This window comes from Rhinopithecus roxellana, chromosome 1 (assembly GCF_007565055.1).
Source record: "Rhinopithecus roxellana isolate Shanxi Qingling chromosome 1, ASM756505v1, whole genome shotgun sequence".
NCBI lineage: Eukaryota > Metazoa > Chordata > Mammalia > Primates > Cercopithecidae > Rhinopithecus > Rhinopithecus roxellana.
In genome coordinates this window covers 75,076,683-75,098,097 of record NC_044549.1, presented here as the reverse complement: position 1 = coordinate 75,098,097, position 21,415 = coordinate 75,076,683, and positions in this window count along the sequence as shown.

Genomic DNA, 21,415 nt, shown 5'->3' with positions numbered 1-21,415 from the left:
AAGAAGCGGGGAGGGACGGAGGTAAGTAAAACATAATTATTATAGAAAATAGAGAAAAGTTTAAATGAAAAAAGGTGGGTTTTTCGTTTTTCTGGTTTGGTTTTTGTGTTTGTTTGTTTGTTTGTTTGTTGAGTCTCACTGTGTCACCCAGGCTGGAGCGCAAAGATGCAATCCTGGCTCACTGCAGCCTTATTTTTAGTAGAGACAAGGTCTGGTTCTGTTGCCCAGGCTGATCTTGAACTTCTGGGGTTAAGCAATCTGCCCACCTTGGCCTCCTAAAGTGCTGAGACTACAGGCATGAGCCATGGTGCCCAGCAAAAAAAAAAAAAAAAAAAAAAAAAAGATTTAATCAGACATCTCTCTAATAATAGTTATCATATAATAATGTAATCATTGGTAACAATTTAGTATAAATTCTCCCTAAAATGTTTCCTATATTTGCCTGTCTTTGAGTTCACTCTTGCTATATGAGTGTTACACACACACACCCCTCAGTCATCATTAATGCTGCATGCTCATTCATTTAACACTTTAAGAATTGCTGTCCAGGTGGGCGCGGTGGCTCACACCTGTAATCCCAGCACTTTGGGAGGCTGAGGCGGGTGGATCACCTAAGGTCAGGAGTTCGAGACCAGCCTGGCCAACATGGTGAAACCCCATCTCTACTAAAAATACAAAAAGTTAGCCAGGCGTGGTGGTACATGCCTGTAATCCCAGCTACTTGGGAGGCTGAGGCAGGAGAATCACTTGAACCTGGGAGGTGGAGGTTGTAGTGACCTGAGATTGTGCCATTCCACTCCACTGGCTCCCACCTGTAATCCCAGCACTTTGGGAGGTTGAGGCGGGTAGATCGCTTGGGCCCAGAAGTTCAAGACCAGCCTGGGCAACATAGCGAAACGCTGTCTCTACAAAAAATACAAAAAAATTAGCTGGGTATGGTGATGGGCACAATCTTGACTCACTGCAACCTCCATCTCCCAGGTTCAAGCAATTCTGCCTCAGTCGCCCAAGTAGCTGGGATTACAAGCACGTGCCACCATGCCTGGCTAATTTTTTTTTTTTTTTTTTTTTTTGAATCTTTAGTAGAGACAGGATTTCACCATGTTGGCCAGACTGGTCTCGAACTCCGTCCCCAGGTAATCCACCCATCTCGGCCTCCGAAAGTGCTGGGATTACAGGTGTGAGCCACCGTGTCCGGCCAGAATTCCTTTCTTGACTCTGTTGCCTAAGTGATAAATTATCCTTGAGGCTTTTCATAGTGTCTGAGGTCATTCATGTTACTGTTGTTTATTAAAAGCTTCTCACCTGCTGCTTTTCACCTGTCAAGTCCTAGGAAGCCAGGTAACCAAGTTCATTGGAATTCTGTGAAAAGCTAAAGTCAACAGGTCCTGAATAAGAGCTGTAGAGTTTCCTCTGCAAATGAAACAGATGGGTTTGGGATTTCTTGGTTGTCTCTAAAGACATTTTCCCTCACTGTTTATGGGTCCTGGTTCATAGATTAGGTGTTGCTATAAAAAACCTGATCTTTGAATAAAAAGAGTATGAATAACAGCTTGTTGAGTCTTCTGAAAAGTAATGTTTGTCTCAGAGCTGTCAGGAACCAGGCAGTCTCTCCCACGATAGGAGAGGTGGGAAGTGGTGCAGCCAGGCTGTCAATCTGCAGGAAGCCCATCAGATGAAGGCGGAAGGGAGCAACAGCAAGAAATATCCAGTCACAGAATCAAACTAAGCTTGAAGCTCACTCTCCACTTCCATGTTTGACACAGTATGAACTGGCTGCCTGAATAATCTGAAGAGCCCTAAGAACTTTCTAAAGGGCTTAGATCAATTCAAGATTCTAAACCTCTTCGAGTTTGCTGAATGGAGTTTTAGGTAAGAAGACAGCTGCCACACTCACAGAGAGGTATAAGGAACCCATGCTGAGCCTATGCCATGGGGCTCCCACCCCACGAGAGCCTTATGTACCTTACATGTCTCTTAAGGTTCACCAGGCTACATTAGCCAAAAGTAAAGACGGCTAGGCTGGACAGTGGCTCACACCTGTAATCCCTGCACTTTGGGAGGCCAAGGTGAGAGGACCATTTGAGCCCAGGGGTTAAAGACTGACCTGGGTAATATTACGACATCCCCACCCCTTACAAAAAATAAATTTAAAAATTAGCCGGGTGTGGGTGGTATGTGCCTGTGGTCTCACCTACTCTAGACACTGAGGTGGGAGGATCACTTGCGCCTAGGAGTTCAAGGCTGCAGTGAGCTGTGATTGTGCCACTGCACTCCAGCCTGGGCAACACAGCAAGACTCTATCTCTAAAAAATAAAATAAGATAGGCTGGGTGTGGTGGCTCAAGCCTGTAATCCCAGCACTTTGGGAGGCCAAGACGGGCGGATCACGAGGTCAGGAGATCGAGACCATTCTGGCTAACACGGTGAAACCTCGTCTCTACTAAAAAAATACAAAAAAACTAGCTGGGCGAGGTGGCGGGCGCCTGTAGTCCCAGCTACTCAGGAGGCTGAGGTAGGAGAATGGCGTAAACCCGGGAGGCGGAGCTTGCAGTGAGCTGAGATCCGGCCACTGCACTTCAGCCTGGGCGACAGAGCAAGACTCTGTCTCAAAATAAAAAAATAAATAAATAAAATAAGATAAAGTAAATCAATTAAACGACTGCTAGTAAGAGATTTCTTATAACCAGCAGAGATGGAATGGCTTGGGGAGAGGTGATGCAAAGTCAATGTGACAGTCACATCATGTTCAACCAACATTTATTTCAGATGAGTTTGAATAAATTTGAAGTGCAGTTCCCCAAGAAATCATAAGCTGATGTTTGTCATATTTGTCCTCTCCAAATCTCCTGTTGAAATGTGATCCTAATGTTGGAAGTGGGTCCTGGTGGGAGGTGTTTGGATCCTGGGAGCGGATCCCTCATGAATGGCTTCCTGCCTTTCTCGTGGCAGTGAGTGAGTCTTCACTGTTAGTTCCTAGGAGAATTGATAAGGATTTTTTTGGTTTGGTTTTTTGTTTTGTTTTTTGGGGTTTTTAGCTTTTTGTTTGTTTTTGTTTTGTTTTGTTTTGTTTAATTGAGACAGAGCCTCACTCTGTTGCCCAGACTGGAGTACAGTGGCATGATCTCGGCTCACTGCAACCTATACCTCCCAGGTTCAAGCGATTCTCCTGCCTCAGCCTCCCAAACAGCTGGGATTACAGGTGCACACCACCATGCCAGGCTGATTTTTGTATTTTTAGTAGAGACAGGTTTACATCATGTTGTCCACACTGGTTTCGAACTTCTGGCCTCAAGCGATCCACCCACCTTGGCCTCCCAAAGTGCTGGGATTGCAGGTGTGAGCCACTGCGCCCGACCGAGAATTGATTGTTAAAAGGAACCTGGCCCCTCCCCTCCTCTCTCTTGCCTCCCGCTAACCCTGGGATCTGCACGGGCTGCCAGCTCCCCTTCTCCTTCTGCCATGAGTGGAAGCTTCCTGAGGTCCTCACCAGAAGCAGATGCTGGCTCCATGCTTCTGGCACAGCCTGCAGAACTGTGAGTCCAACAAACCCCTCTTGTTTATAAATTCCCCCAGCCTCAGGTGTTCATTTATAGCAACACAGACTAAGTCAGTACATTCTCATTGATGGCTCCCCACCCCCCCCCGAGAGGCAGAGCTTATTCCGAGTGTAGCCTCCTGGAGGGGCCACAATGTACACCTGTGCACACGCATGCGCTCGCGCGCACACACACACACACAGACAGACACCAACTTACTGTCACCCCAGGAAGGGAGAGGAGCATTGGTTGTGGCAGGACTGATGTCAGTCCTTTAGTCTGAAGGGGCCCCAGATGGCCCCAGGCCCAGAATGTGGAGCCAGGAAGGTCGCCATGATCCACAGGGCAGCTGTTTTCCTAGCAGGTCCCAGTCACCCCAGAATGGTGGCTCTGGCCCTGCCTGAGCCTCAGGGAAGCTCTAGGAGGCATCCTCTGCAGGCCGCTTCCCATCTTCTGCGATGTCTCTGAGTCAGCAGCGGAGCTCTAGCTTCTGAAGTAGGTGCAAAGTCTGGGCCCCTACACAGTTTTGCTACAGAAGCCCCATTTTACTGTTTCTCTGATGTGTCCCTGCCCCTCAGAGTCTGCCCCTTCCAGGCTAGGTGTCACACCTTCCCTGAATAGAGCTTTCTAGCACGTTGTCCCCATCTCGCTGGCACTGAGAGGCTTCCCTAACTTCTGTCTGACACCCTCCAGCCCGGCCCTCAGATGGGAAGGGGACCCTAGCTGTGGTGTGCGGACCGTCGCTCCCATTTAATGTGGGTCCTGCACAAGAGGCCTCAGCTCCACTGGACATCTCCACTCTTTTTTAAAAATATTTTATAAATCCTTCTTTGCTATCTTAACCTGGAATTCATAGATAATATAACTTATGGCTACACACGCAATTTTTTTTGTAAGAAAGATCTTTTGTAAGAAGGAGCTTCTATTTTTTTTCCTTTCATTTTTTTTTTCTTTAAAAAAAAACAAAACAGTCAGCCACGGTGGCTCATGCCTACAATCCCAGTACTTCAGGAGACCGAGGGGGATAACTTCAGCCCACTGCACTCCAGCCTGGGCAACAGAGCAAAGTAAAAATAAAAAGGTTTGGCCAGGTGCGGTGGCTCACGTCTATAATCCCAGCACTTTGGGAGGCCGAGGCTGGCGGATCACCTGAGGTCAGGAGTTTGAGACCAGCCTGGCCAACATGGTGAAACCCCCATTTCTACTAAAAATACAAAAATTAGCCTGGCTTGGTGGTGGGCGCCTGTAATCCCAGCTACTAGGGAAGTTGAGGCACAAGCATCGCTTGAACCCAGGAGGCGGAGGTTGCAGTGAGCCAAGATCATACCACTGCATTCCAGCCTAGGCGACAGAACAAGACTCTGTCTCCAAAAAAAAAAAAAAAAGAATTTTTGAAAGGATTTTTATACTCTCTAATTGTAATATAAAGGAGAAACGTTAATAATGAAATGTTTCATATTAAATATGTATGGAGAACACCTGTAGTCCCAGCTACTCAGGAGGCTGAGGCAGGAGGACTGCTTGAGCCCAAAAGTTCAAGTCCAGCATGGGCAGCATAATAAGACTCTGTAAAAAAATTTTTTCTTTAATATGGAAATGCTTGGGCACAGGTACACAAATTCCCAAAATGCCCCATAGAGGACCTCTGGTCTTCCCTCTGAAACCTCTCCATACATCACTGAGAAGCATGCTACTCTCCCACATAACGTCTGTGCAGGAGCCAGCTGCAGTGGCTCACGTCTATAATCCCAGCCCTTGGGCAGGCAGAGGTGGGCGAATCACTTGAGCTCAGGAGTTTAAGACCAGCCTGGGCAACATGACAAAACCCATCTCTACCAAAAACACATACACACTCACACAAAGCCAGATGTGGTGGTGTGCACCTATAGTCCCAGCTACTCGGGAGGCTGAGGTGGGAAGATCACTTACGCCCAGGAGGTCGAGGCTGCAATGATCTGTGTTCATACCACTGCACTCCAGCTTGGGTTTAAAAAAAAAAAAAAAGAGTTGGCCGGGCACGGTGGCCAAAGTTCTGGGAGGCCAAGGTAGGTGGATCACTTGAGGTCAGGAGTTTGAGACCAGCCTGGTCAACATGGTGAAAGCTTGTCTCTACAAAAATAAAATTAAATGAAATTAACATAAAAAGAATACATATGGAAATGAATGTATTTCCTCAATCCCCTCTTCACCCATGCCAGCTAGACACAGGCACAGTTTTGTTGCAGAAAATTCTGTTATTTCAAAACTGGTTGTCACCCCCTCTTTGGCACCTTCCCTGATCAACAATCTTAGCAGGCAATTGTTTATACAAATCACAGGACAGTGCGGCATAAACCCGTGCTGCTGGGGCATCCAGCACTTGTGCCCAACGCATAGACCCTGGTAAATGAATTGATGAGTGAAATCAGAGGATCGGTGATGGCAAAACCACGACCAGGTGGCCAGCAGCAGCACTTTTCTGTTTTGCACAGTAGCATGGAACAAATGCTTTTTTTTTTTTTTTTTTTTTTTTTTTTGTGGAGCCAGAGTCTCACTCTGTCACCTAGGCTGGAGTACAGTGGTGCCATCTCAGCTCACTGCAATCTCCGCCTCCCAGGTTCAAGCGATTCTCCTGCCTCAGCCTCCCGAGTAACTGGAACTACAGGCGCCCGCCACCACACCCAGCTAATTTTTGTATTTTTATTAGAGATGGGGTTTCACCATATTGGCCAGACTGGTCTCGAACTCCTGACCTTGTGATCCGCACACCTCGGCCTCCCAAAGTGCTGGAATTACAAGCGTGAGCCACTGCGCCTGGACTGACAAATGCTTTTTAAATGTCTTGTCCAAGTCACTAGAACAGGATGGCTGACTGGGTGCCCTTGCTAATTCTGGAGGCAGGGATGGGAAGAAAGAGAGTAAAACTCATGTGTCTGGGGGCCAAGGAACCCTGGTTTGGGAAGTGACATATTCCTCACTCACTTTCTCCGGTGACCTTACGAGGAAGGTGCTCGTGGTGGTTTCAGGTTTTCCAGGAAGAGCTGTGGCTCGCAGTGGTTGAGCAATCCCTCTGTGAGCCCCTCTCTGGAGCTTTTTAGTCCTACTCTAGGAAGCCAGTTTCACTCTCAGCTATTCAACAACCAGCCCAGGAGAAAATCAACTTAATCTCCCCATGATACAAAACAAAAGCTTTAATGTTTAACACCCACTGGAACAAAATAGCTCCCTCCACCACCGCAGCCTTGCTCAGGGAAACCCAAGAGGTACCAGAAAAGGGGGCAAGGATGAAGATCTCTCCCTACTGCGTCCTGCAGACTGTGCAGGAGGAGCCCCTAAGAGTGTCCTGTCTGTCACCGGCACCGCCCCTGCCCAGCCCAGCCTGTCCAGTGCCCCTGGGCAGGAGTTGACAGGGACTGTAGGGCGTTGCGGAAAGCAGCTCCTGCTCCTCGCACTAGGAGGTACCCAGGCCTACGGCAGTGCCACACAGGGCCTGACCGCACTACTCAAAAAATGCAAGTTACAATGACTCGGCATGTTTTCTTTATGCACAAGGAAAGGAAAGCAGGTCTGGAAGGGCTTGGTTGGCCTCACACTGGCACTTACCTCCGAGTAGTTCCAGGCGTCTCCAGCCCCAGGCCTTCTAGGGTGAGTTAGAGGGCCAACGATCCAGTCTGGCACTGGGATTGGACCAGGACAAGCACAGTCATGTCTGCAAGGGCAACCAGAAGAAAACCCCTCTCTCCTGGAGGCACAGTGCTAGATGGAGGGAAAGTACAAGTATTGTTTGTTGCAGTATAAAAGCAGCAGCATTGCAAACATCCAACCAAAGGGGGACAGTGGTTAACCTTCCTCTGTGCCGGTAGTAATCCTAGGGTAGAAAAGAATGTGGACTCACATGGGGAAAGATGCACAACCTGTGAAGCATTAACATCTTTTTTTTAAATGTTGATGGAGACAGGCGGATGGCCTGAGGTCAGGAGTTCAAGACCAGCCTGGCCAACATGACAAAAACCCATCTCTACTAAAAATACAAAAATTAGCCGGGCATGGTGGCACATGCCTGTGTCACAGCTACTCGAAAGGCTGAGACAGGAGAATCACTTGAACCCAGGAGGCAGAGGTTATGCAGTGAGCAAGATTGCACCACTACACTCCAGCCTGGGTGACAGAGACCCCATTTCCAAAAAAAAAAAAAATGAATAAAATAAAATATTGGGCCAGGCGCAGTGGCTCATGCCTGTAATCCAAGCACTTTGGGAGGCCAAGGTGGGTGTATCGTGAGGTCAGGAGTTCGAGACCAGCCTGGCCTACATGGTGAAACCCCATCTCTACTAAAAATTTTTTTTTTTTTTTTTTTTTTTTTTTTTGAGACGGAGTCTCGCTCTGTCGCCCAGGCTGGAGTAGTGCAGTGGCCAGATCTCAGCTCACTGCAAGCTCCGCCTCCCGGGTTCACGCCATTCTCCTGCCTCAGCCTCCGGAGTAGCTGGGACTACAGGCGCCCGCCACCTCGCCCGGCTAGTTTTTTGTATTTTTTAGTAGAGACGGGGTTTCACCATGTTAGCCAGGATGGTCTCGATCTCCTGACCTCGTGATCCGCCCGTCTTGGCCTCCCAAAGTGCTGGGATTACAGGCTTGAGCCACCGCGCCCGGCCACTCTACTAAAAATTAAAAAAAATTAGCCAGGCATGGTGGCAGGCACCTGTAATCCCAGCTACTGGGAGGCTGAGGCAGGAGAATTACTTGAACCCAGGAGGTGGAGGTTGCAGTGAGCCGAGATCGCACCACTGCACTCTGGCCTGGGCAACTGAGTGAGACTCTGCCTCTAAATAAATAAGTAAAAGAAACACCTAGGTTAGTGTGTGATTGAATAACTGGGTGTTATAGTCCAGCCAAATTGACACATAAAACTGACAATCACAGTATTTTTGTTAAACTTCCAAATTTTCTACACAGAATATGTGTTACTTATATATTTTTTAAAAAGCAGTAAGTGACCAAACCACCATGATGAGATAACACTTTGCACCCACTAGGATGCTTCAGGTGAAAAAGATACAACGTCAGGCCTGGTGTGGTGGCTCACGCCTATAATCCCAGCACTTTGGAAGGCCAAGGCGGGCAGATCACAAGGTCAGGAATTCAAGACAAGTCTGGCCAATATGGTGAAACCCCATCTCCACTGAAAATACAAAAAAAAAAAAAAATTAGCCAGGTGTGGTGGCGGGCACCTGTAGTCCCAGCTACTCTCAGGAGGCTGAGGCAGGAGAATTGCCTGAACCCAGGAGGTGGAGGTTGCAGTGAGCCAAGATTGTACCACTGTGCTCCAACCTGGGTGACAAAGCAAGCCTCCATCTCAAAAAAAAAAAAAAAAATACAACAACTGTAGACAAAGTCGTGGAGAAACTGGAACCCTCATTCATCACTGGTGAAATTGTAAAATGGTGGAGTCACTTTGGAAAATAGTTTGGCAGTTCCTCAAATGGTTAGATGTTGCCATATGACCCAACAATTCCATTCCTGTGCATACACCCAAGATAACTGAAAACATATGCCCACAAAAAATGTTTACATCATCATTCATTATTAAATAAAGCAGTATTATTCATAATAGCAAAGAACTGGAAGCAACCCAAATGTCCGTGAACTGATGAATGGGTAGGAATGTTGTGGCATATCCATAGGATGGAAGATTATTTATCAACAAAAGGAATAAAGTACTAATACAAGCGACAAGGCAGATGAACCTTGAAAACATCATACTGAGTGAAAGAAGTCAGACAGAAAGCCCACAAATTGCAATGGTGCCATTTATATGAAATACCCAGAACAGGCAAATCCATAGAGACCACAAGTAGATTCCTGGTTGCCTGGAATGAGGAAGAGGGAAACCAATGAGTACAGGTCTCTTTTTCTGGGTGGTAAAAATGTTCTAAAACTAGGCCAGGTATGGTGGCTTACACCTGTAATCCCAGCATTTTGAGAGGCTGAGGCCGAAGAATCTCTTGAGTGCAGGAGTTCAAGACAAGTCTGGGCAACATAGGGACACGCCGTCTCTACAAATATTTAAAAAAAATTGGCTGGGCATGGTGGCTCACACCTTTGGTGTCAGCAACTCCAGAGGCTGAGGTGGGAGGATGGTTTAAGCCTGGGAGGTCAAGACTAAAGTGAGCCACTGTACTCCAGCCTGGGCGACAGAGAGACCCTGTCTCAAAAAAAAAAGAGAAAGTTCTAAAATTAGGTAGTGCTTAGAAGTGCACAAGCTGCACAATCTATGAATATGCCTATGGTATAATATAAAATATATGTGGCCTTTTTAGATTTGTTTAATTTTTAAAGATTTTTTTTAATTTTTTTTTTTTTTTTTTTTTTTTTTGAGACGGAGTCTTGCTCTGTCGCTCAGGCTAGAGTGTAGTGGCGTGATCTCGGCTCACTGCAAGCTTCGCCTCCCGGGTTGAAGTGATTCTCCTGCCTCAGCCTCCAGGAGCACATGCCGCCATGCCCCCCGGCCAGTTATTTTGCATTTTTAGTAGAGATGGGGTTTCACTGTGTTGCCCAGGCTGGTCTCGAACTCCTGAGCTCAGGCTGGGATTAGAGACGTGAACCACCACGCCCAGCCTAATTATTATTTTTTAAGAGACAGAATCCTGATCTGTCACCCAAACTAGAGTGCAGTGGCACTATCATAGCTCATTGCAGCCTGGAACTACTGGGCTCAAGCAATTCTCCCACCTCAGCCCCTGGAGTAGACACTTGGCTAATTTTTTTTTTTAATTTTATAGCTTCATAATAGTTGTATATGTTTATTGGATACATGTGATATTTTGATACACATATACAATGTGCATATGATGATCAAATCAGGGCAATGGGGATATTCATCACCTTAAACATCTATCATTTCTGTGTGTTAGAAACATTCCGAATCCACTCTTCTAGCCAGGCACAGTGGCTCACGCCTGTAATCCCAGCACTTTGGGAGGCTGAAGCAGGCAGAGTGCTTGAGCAATCTCAGTCAGGAGTTTGAGACCAGCCTGGGCAACATGGCCAAACCCTGTCTCTACAAAAAGTATTAAAATTAGCCGGATGTTGTGGCACACACCTGTGGTCCCAGTTACTCAGGAGGCTGAAGTAGGAGGATCACTTGAGTGGCTACGGTGAGCTATGATCTTGCCACTGGGCTCCAGCCTAGGTGACAGAGTAAGACCCTGTCTCAAAAAAAATAAAATAAAGTAAATTCCACTCTTCTAATTATTTTGGAATATACAATAAATTATTGCTAACTGTATTTGCCCTGTTGTGTTACTAAACACTAGTCCTTATTCTAGCTGTATTTTTACCAATCCCTCTTTTTCTCCCACATCCCCACTACCCTTCCCAGCTTCTGGTAATTACCATTCTACACTCTACCTCCATGAGAGCCACTGTTTTAGCTCTCCCATATGAGTGAGAACATGCGGTATTTGTCTTTCTGTGCCTGGCTTATTTTACTTAGCATAATTACTTCCAGTTCCATCCAGGTTACTGCAAATATTGCTGCAAATAACAGGCTCTTATTCTTTTTATGGCTGAATAGTACTCCATTTGTGTATATGTATCAATTTTTTGTTTGTTTGTTTGTTTTTTGAGATGGAGTCTTGCTGTCACCCAGGCTGAAGTGCAATGGCATGGTCTCGGCTCGCTGCAACCTCCGCCTCCAGGGTTCAAGCAATTCTCCTACCTCAGCCTCCTGAGTAGCTGGGACTACAGGCATGTGCCACCATGCCCAGCTAATTTTTGTATTTTTAGTAGAGACAGGGTTTCACTCTGTTGGCCAGGCTAGTCTCGAACTCCTAACCTCATGATCCGCCTGCCTCGGCCTCCCAAATTTCTGGGATTACAGGCATGAGCCATCGCGCCCAGCCCAAATTTTCTTTATTCTTTCCTCCACTGATGGATGCTTAGGTCACTTCCATATCTTTTTTTTTTTTTTTTTTTTCCTTTTTTTGAGAGAGAGTCTTGCTCTGTCACCCAGGCTGGAGTGCAGTGGCACAATCTTGGCTCACTGCAACCTCTGCTTCCCAGGCTCAAGCAATTCTCGTGTCTCAGTCTCCCGAGTAGCTGGAATTACAGGCACACGCCACCAAACCCAGCTGATTTTTCTATTTTTAGTAGAGATGGGTTTTTGCCATGTTAGCCAGGCTGGCCTTGAACTCCTGGCCTCAAGTGATCTTCCTGCCTCTGCATCCAAAAGTGCTGGGATTACAGGCATTAGCCACTACACCCAACCTGCTTCCATATCTTGATGAAATATATTTAGTATTTGTCCCTAGTTCCTGTCACAGAGCTAAAAACCCTTGGAATTTCCTTAGCAGAAGGCATGTCTTTTGTTACTCATAAGCCACTCTTTGATCACACCTGAGTTTATGTTAACACAGTGACTTAGGGTGAGGCCTCTAGATAGGCTCAGGATGGGGCAGTTACCAGAAAGACCAAGTAATTAAAGGATTAGAGGTCTGGAACTTTCAGCTCCCTCTCCCCGCATACCTTATCCTATCTGTCTCTTCATCTGGCTATTTTTCTGATTCCTTTGCAATATCCTTTATAATAAACGGGTCAATATAAGTAAAATGTTTCCCTGAGTTCTGTGAGCCACTCTAGCAAGTTAATTGAACCGGGGAAGGGACCTTGGGAACTTCAATTTATAGTAAGTTCCTTGGAAGTTGCCAAGGCCAAGACTGTGATTGGCATCTGAAGGAGGGGACAGTCTTATGGGCCTGAGCCCTCAGTCTGTGGGATCTGACACTATCTCCAGATAGACAGTGTCAGAATTGAGTTGAATTAGAGGACATGCAGCTGGTGTTCACTGCAGGATTGCTTAGTGGGGAGAAATCCTCATACATTTTGGTGACCAGGGGCCACAGAAGCATTCTGTTTTGTAGTGACTATATGAGAATTTAAAAAAAAGAAAAAAAAAAAACTTTAATTTTTTTCTCTATCCCTCAACACCAAAAATCATTGAATTATACACTTTTAAGGGAGGGTAGATTTCAGGGTATGTTCATTTTATCTCAAAATGAGATAAAAAGTGTGATGATAAAAAAAAAAAAAAGCTAGGTACAGTGGCTCATACCTATAATCCCAGCACTTTGGGAGTCCAAGGTGGGTGGATTGCTTGAGCCCAGGAGTTTGGGACCAGCCTGGGCAACACAGCAAAACCCCATCTCTACAAAACAATTAGTAGGACATGATGGCACACACCTGTGGTCCCAGCTACTCGGGAGGCTGAGGTAGGACGATCACTTGAACCCGGGAGGTGGAGGTTGCAGTGAGCTGAGATCGTGCCACTGCACTCCAGCCTAGGCAGTGGAGTGAGACCCTGTCTCAAAACGGGAGAGATAGAGGCGATAAATGTGAAAGGAAAAAGAGGGAAAAGTCTTATGTACTTGGGTGGGCTGGCTCCCAGCAGAGTCGAGGAGCTGGTACGTTTTCCTCCTGTCTCCAGGCTCCCTTTCCTCCCTTTTGTTTCCCTCTCATGGGGCTCTTGCCCAGTCCCATGAACCTGGAGTTTGCAGACATCCTGGTGAAAGTGATTTGCAAAACTCATCTCAGAATTCTCTCCTCTCATTGCACTTCCCTTTGCTACTGGCCAGAGGGGTCCAATACACTGCCACCCCCTACACACAATTACCCAAAAAAGTTTATGGATCTATGACCTGAAAACTATTGGAAATCTTCCAGCCCTACTAAACCTAGTTGGATTTGCTTTTCCCAGACAGAGAATGGCCCCAGGGGGCTCTGACTCAGCACACGAGGCCTGGCACAAGGGGAGAATTCAACCTCTGCATGTAGCAAGAATAAGCCTCTTTTACAGATGTGATGAAACAGGACCAGAGAAAGGGCTCCACTGAAGGCCATGCAGGTTTCGGGCTCCCTCTCTCCTCTCACTCTGCCAATCCCACAATAGGACTTTGCCAGTTGGAAGCAAAGGTGATGAGTGGCAGAACCAGACTTTCTAGGTTAGCCCTCTGCCAAATATGTATCCAGATCTCTGGCAAAGCTGCCACCCTCCTCTCAACACCTGCTGAGGGCTCTGGTTCAGGAGATAACTCACGAGGAGGACAAGATTTAGGCACGAAAATGTTAACTGCGGGCAATATCCAATGATTAACAGCCGGAAGGGGTCTGAGCACTCAGTCCTAAGGAATGGTTGACAGGTGAGGACACGGCCCTATGATGGGACAATGCACAGCTAGTAAAAATGGTTTCTTTGAAGAATTTTGAAATGCTATTGAGAAAGTATAGGAGGAAAATGGTTTTACGTGATCCTGACAATGGAACTTTTTTTTTTTTTTTTTTTTATGAAAGAGTTTCGTTCTTTCACCCAGGCTGGAGTGAAGTGGCATGATCTTGGCTCACTGCAACCTCCGCCCCCCAGGTTCAAGCAATTCTCCTGCCTCACCCTCCTGAGTAGCTGGGACTACAGGCGCACATACAACCTCCCAAGTAGCTGGGATTACAGGTGCCACCACCACACCCAACTAATTTTTGTATTTTTTAGTAGAGGCGGGGTTTCGCCATGTTGGCCAGGCTGGTCTCAAACTCCTGACCTCAGGTGATCTGCCCACCTCAGCCTCCCAAAGTGCTGGAATTATAGGCATGAGCCACTGTGTCCGGCCGACAATGTATTTTTTAAAACAAGGAATTCACAATAGCAAACATACTGAGCAATGACTGTCCTCAGCCTTGTCTGACAACCTGAAGTACATATCTACCCCCTACTTTGCAGCCCCTCTCCAGTCCCTGACCCCTGACCCTGACCCTGTTTTGTTTATTTATTTATTTTTGAGACAAGATCTGGCTCTGCCACCAAGGCTAGAATGCACTGGTTCAATCATGGCTCACTGCAGCCTCGAACTTCTGGGCTCAAGCAAGCCTCCCACCTCAGCCTCCCGAGTAGCTGGGACTACAGGTACATGCCAGCATGCCCGGCCAATTTTTAATTTTTTTTTAAATGGAGTCTCACTCTGTTGCCCAGACTGGAGTGCAGGGGCACGATCTAGGCTCACTGTAACCTCTGCCTCCTGGGTTCAAGCAGTTCTCCTGCCTCAGCCTCCTGAGTAGCTGGGACTACAGGCGTGCGCCACCACACCCAGCTAATTTTTGCATTTTTAGTAGAAATGGGGTTTCACCACGTTAGCTAGGCTGGTCTGGAACTGCTGACCTGAGGTGATCCACCCACCTTGGCCTCCCAAAGTGCTGGGATTATGAGCCACCACGCTCGGCCTAGTTTTTTAATTTTTAATTTGTAGAGACAGGGTCTCACCATGTTGTCCAGGCTGGTCTCATGCTCCTGGCCTCAAGCGATCTTCTTGCCTTAGCTTCCCAAAGTGCTGAGATTACAGGTGTGTGTGAGTCACTGTGCCTGGCCTATTTTCTTCATAGCAATTATATATAATAAATCAATATTTGTCAAATGAGCAAGCAACTTTAACAGTAGTCCCTTTTGTGTGGAATAGTGCATGATTTTAGTTTACCTTGAAATTTTCTGGCCCAAGCATGGTGGCTCACGCCTGTAATCCCAGCACTTTGGGAAACTGAGGCGGGTGGATCTCTTGAGCCCAGGAGTTCGAGACCAGCCTGGGCAACATGGCAAAACCCCATCTCTACTGCCAAAAATACTAAAAAATTAGCCGGGCATGATGGTGCGTGCCTGTAGTCTCAGCTACTCATGAGGCTGAGGTAGGAGAATCCCTTTGAGCCCAGGAGACAGAGGTTGCAGTGAGCCAAGATTGTGCCACTGCACTCCAGCCTAGGCGAAAGAGCAAGATCCAGTCTGGAAAAAAAAAAAAAAAATTCTGTACTTTCAGGTTTTTCCAATGACTACGTTTTAGTCCGATAATCAGAAATTAAGTGTTTTTAGTCCGGGCGCAGTGGCTCAAACCTGTAATCCCAGCACTTTGGGAGGCCAAGGCTGGTGGATCACCTGAGGTCAGGAGTTTGAGATCAGCCTGGCCAACAAGGCAAAACCCCATCTCTACTAAAAATACAAAAATTGGCTGGCCACAGTGGTGTGTGCCTATAATCCCAGTACTTTGGGAGGCCCAGGTGGGTGGATCACTAGGTCAGGAGTTCTAGACCAGCCTGGCTAACATAGTGAAACCCTGTCTCTCCTAAAAATACAAAAGTTAGCTGGGCACGGTGGTGTGTGCCTGTAATCCCAGCTACTCGGGAGGCTGAGGCAGGAGAACTTCTTGAACTCGGGAGGCTGAGGTTGCAGTGAGTTGAGATCACGCCACTGCACTCCAGCCTAGGCGACAGAGCAAGACTCTGTCTCAAAAAAAAGAAAAAAAAAATTAGCTGGGCCCGGTTGCACATGCCTGTATGCCCAGCTACTCAGGAGACTGAAGCACAAAAATTGCTTGAACCCAGGAAGCGGAAGTTACAGTGAGCTGAGATTGCGCCACTACACTCTAGCCCGGAGGACAGAGCTAGGCTCTGTCTCACAAAAAAAAAAAGAAGAAGAAGAGGAGGAGGAGGAGGAGGGGGAGGAGGAGGAGGGGGAGGAGGAGGAGGGGGAGGGGAGGAGGAGGAGGAGGAAATGGAATGTTTTTAAAAAACAAAAATAGAGTACAAGAGAAATCAGACATTCTGTGAATGAGTTGAACAATTTGTGTTCTCAAACGGCAACTACATTATCAAAAGAGGCATTTCCCTAAAAATGCCTCCAGAAGGAAATTTCAGGTATTGGGAGGAGAGATAGATGTATTAAAACTCAGTCAACCTACATGCCTCTTTTAGGTACTCAAGAGCAAGGCTGTCTACTCGGCACAGGAGGGCATGAGCTGGACACTCACTCCACGAGGACTCCTCCCAGGCCCCTGCAGGCGGCCAGCCTTGGATATGAGTCAAAAACAGTGTCCTGAGGACCCAGAGCTGATGTTGGCTCCATTGCAAGCCCTGTGCTGACTTGGGGCTCCCAGACGCTGGCCCAGGCATGTCCCAGGAGCACACACGTGGGCCCAGCCCTGCCAAAGCGATGTCCAGTGCTGTCACTCAGGAATGCAGCTGCCCAGGGCCCATTCATGCCTCGTCAGTGCCCGCTCAGTGAACGTGCAGGAGCACATCAGGATGCCATTGCCCTAAGTTTTATGTGGATGGCAAAGCAAGGACAGGAGAGGCACCATCAAGCTCCCACTGCCTGGGGGTTTGCTCCCAACCCAAAAACATCCAGGGCAGCAGCCTGACTTATGAAACATGGGAGCGGCTTTACATAATCATAGGAAACCAAGAGAAAATGTATGCTCACAAAAATGCAACCTGCCCCCAACTTCACTAGCTATTTTTTCAAGATATGATTTTATTTTGCTTTTTTTCTTTTTCTTTGTGTGTGTGTGTGTGTGTTTTATCGTTGTTGTTTTAATATGGAGTTTAGCTTTGTCTCCCACGCTGGAGCACCGTGGAGTGATTTAGGCTTACTGTAACCTTCACCTCCCAGGTTCAAGTGATTCTCCTGCCTCAGCCTCCCGAGTAGCTGGGACCACAGGCTCCCATCAACATGCCCAGCTAATTCTTGTATTTTTAGTAGATACAGGGTTTCACCATGTTGGTCAGGCTGGTCTGTAACTTCTGACCTTAAGTGATCCACCTGCCTTGGCCTCCCAAAGTGCGGGGAGTACAGGTGTGAGCCACCGCGCTTTTTTTGCTTTTTGCTTTTTTTGCTTTTTTTCTGATTAAAAAGTCAACCATTGGCCAGGTGTAGTGGCTCATGCCTGTAGTAGCATCACTTTGGGAGGCCAAGATGGGCAGATCACCTGCAGCCATGAGTTCGAGATCAGCCTGGCCAACATGGAGAAACCCTGTCTCTACTAAAAATACAAAAAGTAGCTGGATGTGGTGGCAGGCACCTGTAATCCCAGCTATTTGGGAAGCTGAGACAGGAGAATTGCTTGAACCCAGGAAGCTGGGGCTGCAGTGAGCCGAGATCGTGCCACTGCACTCCAGCCTGGGTGACAGAGAGAGACTTTGTCTCAAAAAAAAAAAAAAAAAAAAAAAAGCCAACGATGTACATTGCTAATAAATTCCAACAAAAGAGAAAAGGGTAAATAAAAAACTGAAAGTCCCCCCACTTCCCACTCCCCAAGCCTCCCACGGTTTGTGAACCTGTCCCTCAGACTCTCTGCGTGCCCATGTAAACTTACACACACCTACAAGCGTGCGCACAAGTGCACAAAGGCACATGTGTGCTTTTATTTATTTTTGACAGAAATAGGATCACCCTCTATCTGCTGTTTTCTACCTTGCTTTTACCCCATTAACAACGTATCACGGGCCTGGTGCAGTGGCTCATGCCTGTAATCCCAGCACTTTGGGTGGCCGAGGCAAGAGGATCACTTGAGCCCAGGAGTTCCAGCCTGGGCAACATAGTGAGACCTTATCTCTTAACAACAACAAACATGTAAGAGGGTGTGTGAGCATCATCTCTGAGTGTGAGTGTGTGTGTGTCAAACAGTTCCTGCAATCTGGGATTCCTCATGCCCGGCCCAAGTGCAGCCTCCTCTGGGTCCCCAAAATACAGGGGACATGAAAAGGTGGGACATGACTTCCCGACACTGCCAGTCTCTTATGCCAGGTGACCCTGCCCAGTATGGTTAGACCAGTCCTGGCATTTCAGGCTGAAGGGCAATTCAGAACTCTCTGCTCCACATTCCACTCTAGGTAGCCACTACAATCCATCAGCACTGTCTCGGTGATCAAAGCCATTGCCCAGTAACAATACTGGGTGGTATGGCACCCCTCAGGACCCCGACCCCCCTCGGGTCCCTTTTAGTGATCCTGGAGATCCCTGGGGAGTGGCTGTGGGGGACTCTTACGTGGGGACTCACACTGTCCTGGCTCCTCTAAGGGTGACCTTCTCCCTAGTGCTGCACAGGTCCTGGGGGACAGCTCAGATTCCAGCATGTGGCTCTGCTCTCAGGTCACTGTGGCCTCTGCTGGCACCTGATGCCAACAGTAGGACATTTCTGCCACTTTCTACCCTCCAACAGAGCACCTTTGTGTCTCGGTTTCTGGAAAGGTCGGAATGAAGGACACCAGTCTGAGTGGCCAGATTCCCTCCCCTGAGGCCTCCCTGATGCCTTCTCTGCTTGGGGGCAGCCCTGGCACTTGCTGGCTCTGTGTCCTCGGGCACATCATTTGACATTCATGCTTTCATTCTGCAGGCATTCATTGAGCACCTATTGTATATGAGACTCAGTTGTAGTCCCTGGGGATAGAGCCAGGGACAAAAGACTGTATCCTGGCTCTCCTGGAGCTGACAAAAGATCATGCAGATAGGCAGAGAGCCCTGCAGAGACCAAGCAGGCAGTGTGATGGCTCTAGACCCAGGCCATGTGAGGAGCCTCAGGAAGGGCTCTGCTGGCTCAGGGAGTAGCCTGTGCAAAACCTCTAGGAGGGAGAGGGCTTGGTGTTTTTTAAGGAATTCAAGGTCAGTGTGGCTGAGATGGGTGGGGCTGGGGGACCTGATTTTTATCCAAAGGGTGGAGGAAGGACAACATGGGAGTTAAACTGGGGAGGAAGAGTTCTCTGGCAACCATGGGGAAGGTGAACAGGAGGCTAAGAGAGGATGGGGTGTGAGAGCAGCAGGGAGCCAGATTTAGCTGGAAGCCAGACAGGTTTCCAGGACTTTCTTCCAAGCACCATGTGACTTCAGAGGTGTGAGGGTTTGAATAAAGACCCTGGGACCTGGGGACAAGGGAACCACCCTGGACAAACTGGGTTCTAGCAACACCCCCAGCTAGCCTAGGATTCTGTTTCTGAAGCTGGCCTTTGGGAAGACCAAGAGCTCTTGAAATAAGGCTGAACTCTTGGGCCCTGTGAAAGACAAAACACTCAAACTCTGTGTTTCCTCTGTTCTCACACCACAACAATTAACACAAAAGACTTCTGTGATCAAATGTGTGGGGGTTTCTCCCCATGCACCAAGCAAGCAAGCAATTCTGCAGCGACACCAGCTGAGTGTCCTCCAACTCTATTCCATTCTGATGCTAATTACCTGGAGATAGCCTCAGAAACCACAGGTTGAGGATTTAGTCCTCCAAAACCACCTCCTCCTTCCCGTGAGTCCCAAGATCGGGACTGACCAGCTTCAAGTTGGGGTTCCCACCACTCCCTCTTTGGGTTCAATTAATTTGCTAGAGCAGCTCTCAAAACTCAGGAAAGCACATTTATCGGTTAGTTACAAAGGATATTTTAAAGGAGACAAACAGCTAGGCAAAGAGATACACAGACGGAGGCCTGGAAAGGTCCTAGTGAAGGAGCAGTTGCCTCCATGGAGCTGGAATGTGCCACTCTCCCAGCACCTGGATGAGTTCTTGTTCACCTTCCTGTGAGCCTCCATGTGTTCCACTGTCCAGAAGCTCCTGAACCCTGTCCTCTTGAGCCTTTCATGGACATTTCATTGGATACACATGATTGACAGCCTTGTGGAAATGTGATTAGACCAAAAGTATATGATCTAATGCTAATTGACTGAGTGGGGAAACCCAGCAAGACCTGTGTGTCCTTACTCTTCTTGGCCTCTCTGTGAAGCTCACTGTCTGCTGAAAGGGCAGACCCTTGAAACCCTTTGAAAGCTCTGTGCCTTCCAACTCTGTGGCCCTTAGGACAGAGGCTCCCTAAGGGAGTGGCCTCAATTTCCCCATCTGCCTAACGGGACTCATCCTTATCACTCTGCACCCACTCTGATCTTCCCTTCTCATGGGTATGGGACAGAACCCCTTCTCATGGGGGTCTAATGACCTACAATTACACGAGGTAGGTGAGAGAACTTATTTATGGCCAGCTCCAGACAGACCGGCAGGAGAAGATCCTGCCAGGGGAGAGAAAGAAGCAGGTGAAAGGAGGTTAGGAGAAGGCCTGAGAGACTGTTTCTGGGGTCTGTTCCTGAGGCCTAAAGCACCCCAACGGTATAACAAGGGTTTGGGGGAGTTCTAAGTCAGGGACCCATATATGCGTATCATAATATCACAGGCCCCATTCATGTGGAACCTCAAGAGGAGAGGAAGCGCCCTGAGGTCCCTGGAGCCCCAGGTGGTGGGGAAGGGACCATTTTATTTCTGTTACTCCTAGATCCCCAGAGCTATGGTGAGTTCTGTGCCATTATCAGAGACCAGAGTGGGTGCAGAGTGATAAGGATGAGTTCTGTTAGGCAGATCAAGAAATTGAGGCCACTCGCTTAGGGAGCCACTGTCCTAAGGGCCACAGAGTTGGAAGGCACAGAGCTTTCAAAGGGTTTCAAGGGTTTGCCCTTTTTCCAGACAGTGAGCAGCCTGAGGGCAGAGGTGGCACCTGCCAGGCCTCTGAGGGTGGCACACTCTGGGGCCCCCCTCCAATCCTAGCCCGTAGTCCTCACCAGCCAGACACCATAGGGCCAGCCTCTGCAGGCTGGGCCAGCGGGAGCCAGGTACTATGGGATGCCATACTTAGGGTCAGATTGGGCATCTGGGGGTCAGGCCAGCAGAGGAGCACCTGGAGGTGAGCTGGGGGACTCACTCAAATTCAGTCCATTGTCTCATGACTCAGAGCTCTCTGAGTATGGGCAATGCAGGGAGGACATAGAGGACACAGGGCAGCCACTGGTGTCTCTTGGTCCTCTCAGGGTTTTAGCTCCCTGCCCAGACACCCATTTGAGGGTCTTGCCTTTATCTTTCCTCTGTCAAATGGAGCTTCTTCCTCTGTAAAATAGGCATTGTAGGCAGTATGTACCTCATTGGCCAAGTGTGGTGGGAGGATTGAATGAAACAGTGTCTATGATGAAAGTCCCCTCCCTAATCCGACTCTGGAGAGCCTCATCCCTCTGGGGACCATGGGTTCTGATAACAGTAGTGGTGGGTACCCCTGTCCCTACAGACCTGGAAGCAA